The sequence below is a fragment of the Balaenoptera physalus genome (assembly GCF_965194825.1).
Source record: "Balaenoptera physalus genome assembly, chromosome: 18".
NCBI classification, from domain to species: Eukaryota; Metazoa; Chordata; class Mammalia; order Artiodactyla; family Balaenopteridae; genus Balaenoptera; species Balaenoptera physalus.
Window position 1 is genome coordinate 68,853,044 of NC_138899.1, and position 11,681 is coordinate 68,864,724.

Consider the following 11,681-nt stretch of genomic DNA (forward strand, 5'->3'; position numbering starts at 1 on the left):
TCTACATCTGTGTCTCAACTTCTGCCCTGCAAACTGGCTCATCTGTACTATTTTTCTAGGTTCCACATACATGCATTAATATACAATATTTGTTTTTCTCTTTCTGACTTACTTCACTCTGTATGACAGTCTCTAGATCCATCCACGTCTCAACAAATGACTCAATTTCGTTCCTTTTTATGGCTGAGTAATATTCCATTGTATATATGTACCACATCTTCTTTATCCATTCGTCTGTTGATGGGCATTTAGGTTGCTTCCATGACCTGGCTATTGTAAATAGTGCTGCAATGAACATTCGGGTGCATGTGTCTTTTTGAATTACGGTTTTCTCTGGGTATATGCCCAGTAGTGGGATTGCTGGGTCATATGGTAATTCTATTTTTAGTTTTTTAAGGAACCTCCATATTGTTCTCCATAGTGGCTGTATCAATTTACATTCCCACCAACAGTGCAAGAGGGTTCCCTTTTCTCCACACCCTCTCCAGCATTTGTTGTTTGTAGATTTTCTGATGATGCCCATTCTAACAGGAGTGAGGTGATACCTCATTGTAGTTTTGATTTGCATTTCTCTAATAATTAGTGATGTTGAGCATCTTTTCATGTGCTTCGTGGCCGTCTGTATGTCTTCTTTGGAGAAATGTCTATTTAGGTCTTCTGCCCATTTTTGGATTGGGGTGTTTGTTTCTTTGATATTGAGCTGAATGAGCTGTTTATATATTTTGGAGATTAATCCTTTGTCCGTTGATTCGTTTGCAAATATTTTCTCCCATTCTGAGGGTTGTCTTTTCGTCTTGTTTATGGTTTCCTTTGCTATGCAAAAGCTTTGAAGTTTCATTAGGTCCCACTTGTTTATTTTTGTTTTTATTTCCATTACTCTAGGAGGTGGATCAAAAAAGATCTTGCTGTGATTTATGTCAAAGAGTGTTCTTCCTATGTTTTCCTCTAAGAGTTTTATAGTGTCCAGTCTTATATTTAGGTCTCTAATCCATTTTGAGTTTATTTTTGTGTATGGTGTTAGGGAGTATTCTAATTTCATTCTTTTACATGTAGCTGTCCAGTTTTCCCAGCCCCACTTATTGAAGAGACTGTCTTTTCTCCATTGTATATCTTTGCCTCCTTTGTCATAGATTAGTTGACCATAGGTGCGTGGGTTAATCTCTGGGCTTTCTATCTTGTTCCATTGATCTATGTTTCTGTTTTTGTGCCAGTACCATATTGTCTTGATTACTGTAGCTTTGTAGTATAGTCTGAAGTCAGGGAGTCTGATTCCTCCAGCTCCATTTTTTTGCCTCAAGACTGCTTTGGCTATTTGGGGTCTTTCGTGTCTCCATACAAATTTTAAGATGATTTGTTCTAGCTCCGTAAAAAATGCCATTGGTAATTTGATAGGGATTGCATTGAATCTGTAGATTGCTTTGGGTAGTATACTCATTTTCACAATGTTGATTCTTCCAATCCAAGAACATGGTATATCTCTCCATCTGTTGGTATCATCTTTAATTTCTTTCGTCAGTGTCTTATAGTTTTCTGCATACAGGTCTTTTGTCTCCCTAGGTAGGTTTATTCCTAGGTATTTTATTCTTTTTGTTGCAGTGGTAAATGGGAGTGTTTCCATAATTTCTCTTTCAGATTTTTCATCATTAGTGTATAGGAATGCAAGAGATTTCTGTGCATTAATTTTGTATCCTGCAACTTTACCATATTCATTAATTAGCTCTAGCAGTTTTCTGGTGGCAGTTTTAGGATTCTCTATGTATAGTATCATGTCATCCGCAAACAGTGACAGTTTTACTTCCTCTTTTCCAATTTGTATTCCTTTTATTTCTTTTTCTTCTCTGATTGCCGTGGCTAGGACTTCCAGAACTATGTTGAATAATAGTGATGAGAGTGGACATCCTTGTCTCGTTCCTGATCTTAGAGGAAATGCTTTCAGTTTTTCACCATTGAGAATGATGTTTGCTGTGGGTTTGTCATATATGGCCTTTATTATGTTGAGGTAGGTTCCCTCTATGCCCACTTTCTGGAGAGTTTTTATCAGGAATGGGTGTTGAATTTTGTCAAAAGCTTTTTCTGCATCTATTGAGATGATCATATGGTTTTTATTCTTCAATTTGTTAATATGGTGTATCACATTGATTGATTTGCGTATATTGAAGAATCCTTGCATCCCTGGGATAAATCCCACTTGATCGTGGTGTATGATCCTTTTAATGTGTTGTTGGATTCTGTTTGCTAGTATTTTGTTGAGGATTTTTGCATCTATATTCATCAGTGATATTGGTCTGTAATTTTCTTTTTTTGTAGTGTCTTTGTCTGGTTTTGGTATCAGGGTGATGGTGGCCTCATAGAATGAGTTTGGGAGTGTTCCTTCCTCTGTAATTTTTTGGAAGAGTTTGAGAAGGATGGGTGTTAGCTCTTCGCTAAATGTTTGATAGAATTCACCTGTGAAGCCATCTGGTCCTGGACTTTTGTTTGTTGGAAGATTTTTAATCACAGTTTCAATTTCATTACTTGTGATTGGTCTGTTCATATTTTCTGTTTCTTCCTGATTCAGTCTTGGAAGGTTATACCTTTCTAAGAATTTGTCCATTTCTTCCAGGTTGTCCATTTTATTGGCATAAAGTTGCTTATAGTAGTCTCTTAGGATGTTTTGTATTTCTGCGGTGTCTGTTGTAACTTCTCCTTTTTCATTTCTGATTTTATTGATTTGAGTCCTCTCCCTCTTTTTCTTGATGAGTCTGGCTAATGGCTTATCAATTTTGTTTATCTTCTCAAAGAACCAACTTTTAGTTTTATTGATCTTTGCTATTGTTTTCTTTGTTTCTATTTCATTTATTTCTGCTCTGATCTTTATGATTTCTTTCCTTCTGCTAACTTTGGGTTTTGTTTGTTCTTCTTTCTCTAGTTTCTTTAGGTGTAAGGTTAGATTGTTTACTTGAGATTTTTCTTGTTTCTTTAGGTAGGCTTGTATAGCTATAAACTTCCCTCTTAGAACCGCTTTTGCTGCATCCCATAGGTTTTGGGTCGTCGTGTTTTCATTGTCATTTGTCTCTAGGTATTTTTTTATTTCCTCTTTGATTTCTTCAGTGATCTCTTGGTTATTTAGTAACGTATTGTTTAGCCTCCATGTGTTTGTCTTTTTTACGTTTTTTTCCCTGTAATTCATTTCTAATCTCATAGCGTTGTGGTCAGAAAAGATGCTTGGTATGATTTCAATTTTCTTAAATTTACTGAGGCTTGATTTGTGACCCAAGATGTGATCTATCCTGGAGAATGTTCCGTGCGCACTTGAGAAGAACGTGTAATCTGCTGTTTTTGGATGGAATGTCCTATATATATCAATTAAATCTATCTGGTCTATTGTGTCATTTAAAGCTTCTGTTTCCTTATTTATTTTCATTTTGGATGATCTGTCCATTGGTGTAAGTGAAGTGTTAAAGTCCCCCACTATTATTGTGTTACTGTCAATTTCCTCCTTTATAGCTGTTAGCAGTTGCCTTATGTATTGAGGTGCTCCTATGGTGGGTGCATATATATTTATAATTGTTATATCTTCTTCTTGGATTGATCCCTGGATCATTATGTAGTGTCCTTCCTTGTCTCTTGTAACATTCTTTATTTTAAAGTCTATTTTATCTGATATGAGTATAGCTACTCCAGCTTTCTTTTGATTTCCATTTGCATGGAATATCTTTTTCCATCCCCTCACTTTCAGTCTGTATGTGTCCCTAGGTCTAAAGTGGGTCTCTTGTAGACAGCATATATATGGGTCTTGTTTTTGTATCCATTCAGCCAGTCTATGTCTTTTGGTTGGGGCGTTTAATCCATTCACGTTTAAGGTAATTATCGATATGTATGTTCCTATGACCATTTTCTTAATTGTTTTGGGTTTGTTTTTGTAGGTCCTTTTCTTCTCTTGTGTTTCCCACTTAGAGAAGTTCCTTTAGCATTTGTTGTAGAGCTGGTTTGGTGGTGCTGAATTCTCTTAGCTTTTGCTTGTCTGTAAAGCTTTTGATTTCTCCATCAAATTTAAATGAGATCCTTGCCGGGTAGAGTAATCTTGGTTGTAGGTTCTTCACTTTTCATCACTTTAAGTATATCATGCCACTCCCTTCTGGCTTGTAGAGTTTCTGCTGAGAAATCAGCTGTTAACCTTATGGGAGTTCCCTTGTATGTTATTTGTCGTTTTTCCCTTGCTGCTTTCAATAATTTTTCTTTTTCTTTAATTTTTGCCACTTTGATTACTATGTGTCTCGGCGTGTTTCTCCTTGGGTTTATTCTGTATGGGACTCTCTGCGCTTCCTGGACTTGGGTGGCTATTTCCTTTCCCATGTTAGGGAAGTTTTCGACTATAATCTCTTCAAATATTTTCTCGGGTCCTTTCTCTCTCTCTTCTCCTTCTGGGACCCCTATAATGCGAATGTTGTTGCGTTTAATGTTGTCCCAGAGGTCTCTTAGGCTGTCTTCATTTCTTTTCATTCTTTTTTCTTTAGTCTGTTCCGCAGCAGTGAATTCCACTATTCTGTCTTCCAGGTCACTTATCCGTTCTTCTGCCTCAGTTATTCTGCTACTGATTCCTTCTAGTGTAGTTTTCATTTCAGTTATTGTATTGGTCATCTCTCTTTGTTTGTTCTTTAATTCTTCTAGGTCTTTGTTAATCATTTCTTGCATCTTCTCAATCTTTGCCTCCATTCTTATTCCGAGGTCCTGGATCATCTTCACTATCATTATTCTGAATTCTTTCTCTGGAAGGTTGCCTATCTCCACTTCATTTAGTTGTTTTTCTGGGGTTTTTTCTTGTTCCTTCATCTGGTACATAGCCCTCTGCCTTTTCATCTTCTCTATCTTTCTGTAACTGTGGTTTTTGGTCCACAGGCTGCAGGATTGTAGTTTTTCTTGCTTCTGTTGTCTGCCCTCTGGTGGTTGAGGCTATCTAAGAGGCTTGATGGGAGGCTCTGGTGGTGGGTAGAGCTGACTGTTGCTGTGGCGGTCAGAGCTCAGTAAAACCTGTTTTTGTTTTTTGCTTTCAATCCTTTTCAGAGTATGCTCCCAAGGAGAGTGTTATTTTTAAGCTGGTAGATGACAGAAAACATGTTCTATTGACCAATGGCTAATACCTAAAGCAGTTTTGTGAGGTGTGTAGATCTATGTGCTTAAATTTGGCCTGAAATATCTTCCTAGAAGGTATTATGCTGATTATCCTTTCAGTTTACAAAATACCTAGTTTTATCAAACACTGACCTGTAACTTCAGAGTACACTATCAGCCCACATCTTTCTTCCTCCTATGTTTGATTCATTTATAGAGGCTTCTTTAACCTCCATCTCCACCAAAAGTTCATCTTTCCATCCTCTGAAACCTTCCAAACCCTTTATTTGTACCTTTCTTTTCACATTATTCCTTCCAACCTAGGACCTTTGATAGAATATCAAAATGGAAAAAAGCATGCAGAAAAATTCAGAACTCAGGAAAAAGCAACTAGAATGGGACACAACATCTGAATTAGCTAAACACTAGAATAGAATCTCTTGAACCCCATGTATAGGAAGAGGGATTGCTCCCATTCCCCTCTGACAATGTGTTCTTCCACAGATCAGTGTTACAGACAGTATGCTTCTTAAAATGGCAGCACTAACAAACATTTACTGGAATCTACAAGGTGCCTGTGATGCCATACAAACCGTAAAATGCAGAAGTTCTCCATTTTGCTTATTCTACATCAAAAGTGGGAGAAGAGCTAAGAAACTCCATTCAAGAATGCACCTAGTAGATACAGGACAAATGCTTGGCTTGGTATTAAAAACACTGGTAAGTATCAGCAAATTTAGACTTTCACAAGCTTAGTAGCTCTTGCTATCATTTTGAATTTAATTTGAGGAAATTTGTGGCCCTCATAAAACCAGCAAACAATATGAATTTTCAAAGAGCCTCTGATAATGAGGGTTTAGTTTGACTAGCCTCAAGCTTAGTTGGGAAAAACTGAGTCAAAATTTATTTTGCCAAAGCTGTATCCTCCAACTAGACCACTTTTCCAAGGGCAAGAGCAACTTGCATTTGGAGTCACTAAAGGAGGGAAATACAGCCCTGCATCATTTTAGCTTGGTGCTTCTTCATCATCCTGCTGTATCCCTGCAATGACATCATCCCACAAATCTGACAGCTCTATTTGTCAAGGAGGTTTTGTTGTAATAGCTTTTAGTCTTGTAACATTTGGTTTCCATCCATTCTGTGTGTGGTTTTAGAACTAATATTCTAGAGTTCCAACTAGTTAGGTAATAGGAAATGGTGACCACACTTGAAATGATTTAGCAAGAGGTACAAAAAAGCTAAAGCGCTGGGACAAGAGGTTTCACAAGACCAGATTTTCAAGCCAGATTTTTGGTACTGTACTCCCTGTTTATTCCAAATCAGAATTACTAGAAAACTCTCCATTCTTGTGGTAGCAGTACTTGAGATTCAATAGCAGCTAAAAACCAGAAACTATGTTTTCCCCTAAGAGTTTTATAGTGTCTGGCCTTACATTTAGGTCTTTTATCGATTTTGAGTTTATTTTTGTGTATGGTGTTAGGGAGTGTTCTAATTTCATTCTTTTACATGTAACTGTCCAGTTTTCCCAGCACCACTTATTGAAGAGGCTGTCTTTTCTCCACTGTATATTCTTGCTTCCTTTATCAAAATTAACGTGACCATAGGTGCGTGGGTTTACCTCTGGGCTTTCTATCCTGTTCCATTGATCTATATTTCTGTTTTTGTGCCAGTACCGTACTGTCTTGATTACTGTAGCTTTTGTAGTATAGTCTGAAGTCTGGGAGCCTGATTCCTCCAGCTCCATTTTTCTTTCTCAAGATTGCTTTGGCTATACAGGGTCTTTTGTGTCTCCATACAAATTGTGAAATTTTTTGTTTTAGTTCTGAGAAAAATGCCATTGGTAGTTTGATAGGGATTGCATTGAATCTGAGATTGCTTTGGGTAGTATAGTCATTTTCACAATGTTGACTCTTTCAATACAAGAACATGGTATATCTCTCCATCTGTTTGTATCATCTATGACATAAATCACAGCAAGATCCTTTTTGACCCACCTCCTAGAGAAATGGAAATAAGAACAAAAATAAACAAATGGGACCTAATGAAACTTAAAAGCTTTTGCACAGCAAAGGAAACCATAAACAAGACGAAAAGACAACCCTCAGAATGGGAGAAAATATTTGCAAATGAAGCAGCTGACCAAGGATTAATCTCCAAAATTTACAAGCAGCTCATGCAGCTCAATATCAAAAAAACAAGCAACCCAATCCAAAAATGGGCAGAAGACCTAAATAGACATTTCTCCAAAGAAGATATACAGATTGCCAACAAACACATGAAAGGATGCTCAACATCACTAATCATTAGACAAATGCAAATCAAAACTACAATGAGGTATCACCTCACACCAGTCAGAATGGCCATCATCAAAAAATCTACAAACAATAAATTCTGGAGAGAGTGTGGAGAAAAGGGAACCTTCTTGCACTGCTGGTGGGAATGTAAATTGATACAGCCACTATGGAAAACAATATGGAGGTTCCTTAAAAAACTAAAAATAGAACTACCATACAACCCAGCAATCCCACTATTGGGCATATACCCTGAGAAAACCATAATTCAAAAAGAGTCATGTAACACAATGTTCATTGCAGCTCTAGTTACAATAGCCTAGCAACCTAAGTGTCCATCGACAGATGGATGGATAAAGAAGATGTGGCACATATATACAATGGAATATTACTTAGCCATAAAAGGAAACGAAATTGAGTTATTTGTAGTGAGGTGGATGGACTTAGAGTCTCTCATACAGAGTGATGTAAGTCAGGAAGAGAAAAACAAATATTGTATGCTAACATATATATACGGAATCTAAAAACAAAAATGATTATGAAGAACCTAGGGGCAGGACAGGAATAAAGACGCCAACCTAGAGAATGGACTTGAGGACACAGGGAGGGGGAAGGGTAAGCTGGGATGAAGTGAGAGAGTGGCATGGACTTATATATACTTCCAAATGTAAAATAGATAGCTAGTGGGAAGCAGCCGCATAGCACAGGGAGATCAGCTTGGTGCTTTGTGACCATGTAGAGGGGTGGGATAGGGAGGGTGGGATAGGGAGGGTGGGAGGGAGACGCAAGAGGGAGGAGATATGGGGATATATGTATATGTATAGCTGATCCACTTTGTTATAAAGCAGAAACTAACACACCGTTGTAAAGCAATTATACTCCAATAAAGATGTTAAAAAATAATAATAATAAATAAAGGATATTCTAAAGACTTTAAAAAATAATAATAATAATAAATAAACAAAAACCAGAAACTGTGACATAATCTGAGATCATGTGGGGTTTGGGGGAAAGCTACTGTTTCTTTCCCTTTCTTCAACTGAATTTTTAGACTTTTAAAAATAATAATCAGAAAATATATCTGACCCATTTCAATTATTTTACAGCTATTTAATATATCTCTAAAACATGCATAAAGTATAGTCTAGTAGAGGAGATAATACATAAACCTCAATGTTCAAAAAACCACCCAACATATGATATGTGAAATATAAGTAACCGAATACGTTGTAATTACAGATGTATTTAAAATAAGTATAATTGGTAGCAAAGCACAACAGTCACTCCTGAGTGAGGTAGACTCCATAGTGCTTAAGTAAGTGTTGAAAGATAACCAGATGTTTTATACTGAAGACTTTCGGTTTGGTGGGGAGGAGGGGAAGTCTGGTGGGGTTAAAGAAAATAATGTAAATAGGACCATGCGGACCAAAAATCCAATGTATACATATGAGAATTACGAATAAGACAGATGAGCCATTAAACTGGTTTTATGTTAGATATTTCTAGAAGTTAAAAGAAGCTGAAGGTCAGAGAGTTGAAAGCCAAGTTAGTGAGTGTGAGCTTGACTCAGTCACTTAACAGAAGGAATTACAGTGTAGTGGTTAAGAGCCCAGGCACTGCTCCCTCTCCCCCGCGCACTCACGTGCACATCCAGGGTTTGACTCCTGATCTTCTGTCTTGCAAGTTACGCGATCTTCAGTGAGTTGCTGAACTTTCTGAGGCTCAGTGTTCTCCACCGTTAAATGGTAATACTAATAGCTATCTCAAAGGATTCTTGTGAAGTTTAATTAAGTCTATCCATATAAACTGCTTAGAACTGTGCCTAACACACAGTAAGCTCTCCAATATTGCTATTAGAATTGAGCTTAAAATAATATAAACCAAAGATTTAGAAAAGTGTCCAAATGCATTGGAGAAGGGTGACTGTAAGAAATGAGACCAATAAAGAGAACACCACCAATTTCTTAAATATGTAGCGATTAAGGGCTAATAAGGTAGTAGCAGTGGGGAAATACAGAAAGGAAAAGATGTCAGAAATATTCCAAAGGTGAATTTGTCAGGATTTGGGGATTGATTATCTCTGGGAGACACTAAAAAGGAATCAATCAAGGAGGTGCCAAGATTTCATTACTCCTCTTTTATAAAAATTAGGAAATAAATTAGGAGAGTGAGAGATAATTTGGATGAAAAGATCATGAATTCAGTCTTAAGCATGATGAGTTTGAGGTGTTTATAAGACATCCAGGTGGAGATGTCCACCAGACCCCGTACCACACAGAACTGGAGCTTTTGAAAGAGAGGGATAGAGAGAGGTGGAAAACATCAGCTTAAAGGTAATAGGATAGAATTTGGTTGGAAAGGAAAAGAGAGGGACAGGGATATAACTTTGGAGAACACCAATCTTTGACAGGGAGGAAAAAGAGTAACTAACACTTTTAAAGAAGAAACAATCTGGGGTAAGAAGAATGAAATCTTCCAGAGGCCAAAGAATAAAAGTTTCCAAGAAGTACACATTAGTTATCAAGGTGTAATGCTAAGGAAGTAAAAGAAGATTATTATTAATAAAAAGGTGTTACATTTATCCCCTGGAAGCTCATTGGTGATTCTTGAGAACAGATTCAAAAAATGGAGAAGGGGAAAGGCAGATTGCAAGGACGAAAGGAGTAAGTCATGGAGGCATCAAATATAGTCCATACGTTTAAGACCAACTCTTTTGTGGGTGATCGCAAAAGAGACTGGACAGTAGTCTTAAATAAACAGAAGGTTCAAGAGGTGATTAGTTTTTGTATGAATTTTTTTCGATTGTATGTTTTAAAGCAGAGGTGAGGAGGTGATCTGCTCAGGCGCCTCCCAGTGAGAACAGAAGCTCGACCAATCAGAGGAGATGCCTGCTGGCAGGTCACACCAGTGCAGAAAAGCTGAATGAGACCTGTACTATAGAAAGAAGAGAAAGAGGCAGAGAGATGTTAACATCAGATAGAGAGGAGATCATTTACTGAAGAATTTTATGGAAAGGGTTAAAAAATCGTGGTCTAGATAGCACAAGTGACAATTTAGTCATAGAAAAAGAAGAAACATATTTTTCCCCTACAATAGAGGTGAAGATACAGAGGGTACAGATTATCAGGAAAGAGTGGCAATAGAGACATCTGAGGACAAGGTGGGGAAAGTTGCCGGAGTTCATGTTAGATTACATGTACAAGAGGAGCAAGGGTCATCTCTTAGAGTGAGGGAGAGGTCATAGGATTGGAAGTTGAAATGTGTAGAAAATCGAAAACAGCTGCCATGAGGAATGAAATAAGAATTTAACAAGCAAAGAATAAAGAATGTTGCATTCTTTATTGACAAGAAGCATTAAGAGCCCGAATGAGGTTACATAGCATGAATTTGCAGTGGACCAAGTCTGCACAGTTTCATGACTTTCTGTAACACCAAGCAGGTTACAACATCTTACTGCCTCATCAATTGTTCCACAATGAATACTTTCCTTTTCATTTTTTTCCAATATACTTTTAAATGAATCCAGAAATGAGTTAAAAATCCACAATATGTGATGAAAATCTACATACCATAATACAAGAAAGATAGTTATATTTAACTCAATATAGCACGTTCAATTTTTCCTTTAACTACAATTCTTATCCTCACAATATTATGATAGTGAATGATTAAATATTCTTGTCTTAGGTAATATTACACAAATATGCTCATGTAATTACCACAATAAATAAAAAAATAAGATCCAATTGTCTAATATAACTGATACTCATATTTTATCCCAGGGATTGGCAAACTATAGCCTGAAAGCTAAATCCAGCCCACCATCTGTTTTTGTACATCATATGAGCTAAGAATTATTTTTACATTTATAAATGGTTGAAAAAATTTAAAAAGAGTATTTCATGACATGAAAAACTATGATATTAAAATTTCAGTGTCCATAAATAATTTTATTGGAACACATCCATCCTCACTATTCATATATTGTCTGTGGCTGCTTCTGCACCACAAGAGCAGCACTGAGTAGTTGCGACAGACTCCACATGGCCCACAAAGTCTAAGCCATTCACTACGTGGCCCTTTGCAGAAGAAGTTTGAGGATCCCCGCTGTATTCACATATTTAACCAATATTTATTGAGCACCTATTGTGTATTAGGTGCTAAGTATTAAGATGAAAAAGGAACACAGTTCCTACCCTCAGATTACAATCTCTCCATGGTGATGAATTAATGCCACTTTAATGGTGTTTGAAGGTTATCAAATCTGATTAATGCTGCATGCAACGGACTTCCACAGCA

The 11,681-nt window shown here is 37.0% G+C and overlaps 1 protein-coding gene and 1 long non-coding RNA gene across 8 annotated transcripts in view; one reads left to right on the forward strand and one right to left on the reverse strand.

Moving 5' to 3' along the window:
* LOC309647875 (uncharacterized protein) overlaps nt 1–11,681 on the reverse strand; it is a 420,689-nt gene that overhangs the window by 327,737 nt on the left and 81,271 nt on the right. The gene's annotated exons all lie outside the window — the stretch shown is intronic.
* LOC309647899 overlaps nt 1–11,681 on the forward strand; it is a 46,691-nt gene that overhangs the window by 22,633 nt on the left and 12,377 nt on the right. Inside the window, exon 2 of the long non-coding RNA XR_014256378.1 lies at nt 5,005–11,539. This is a non-coding gene — a long non-coding RNA (uncharacterized lncRNA). The remainder of the gene's footprint in view (nt 1–5,004; nt 11,540–11,681) is intronic.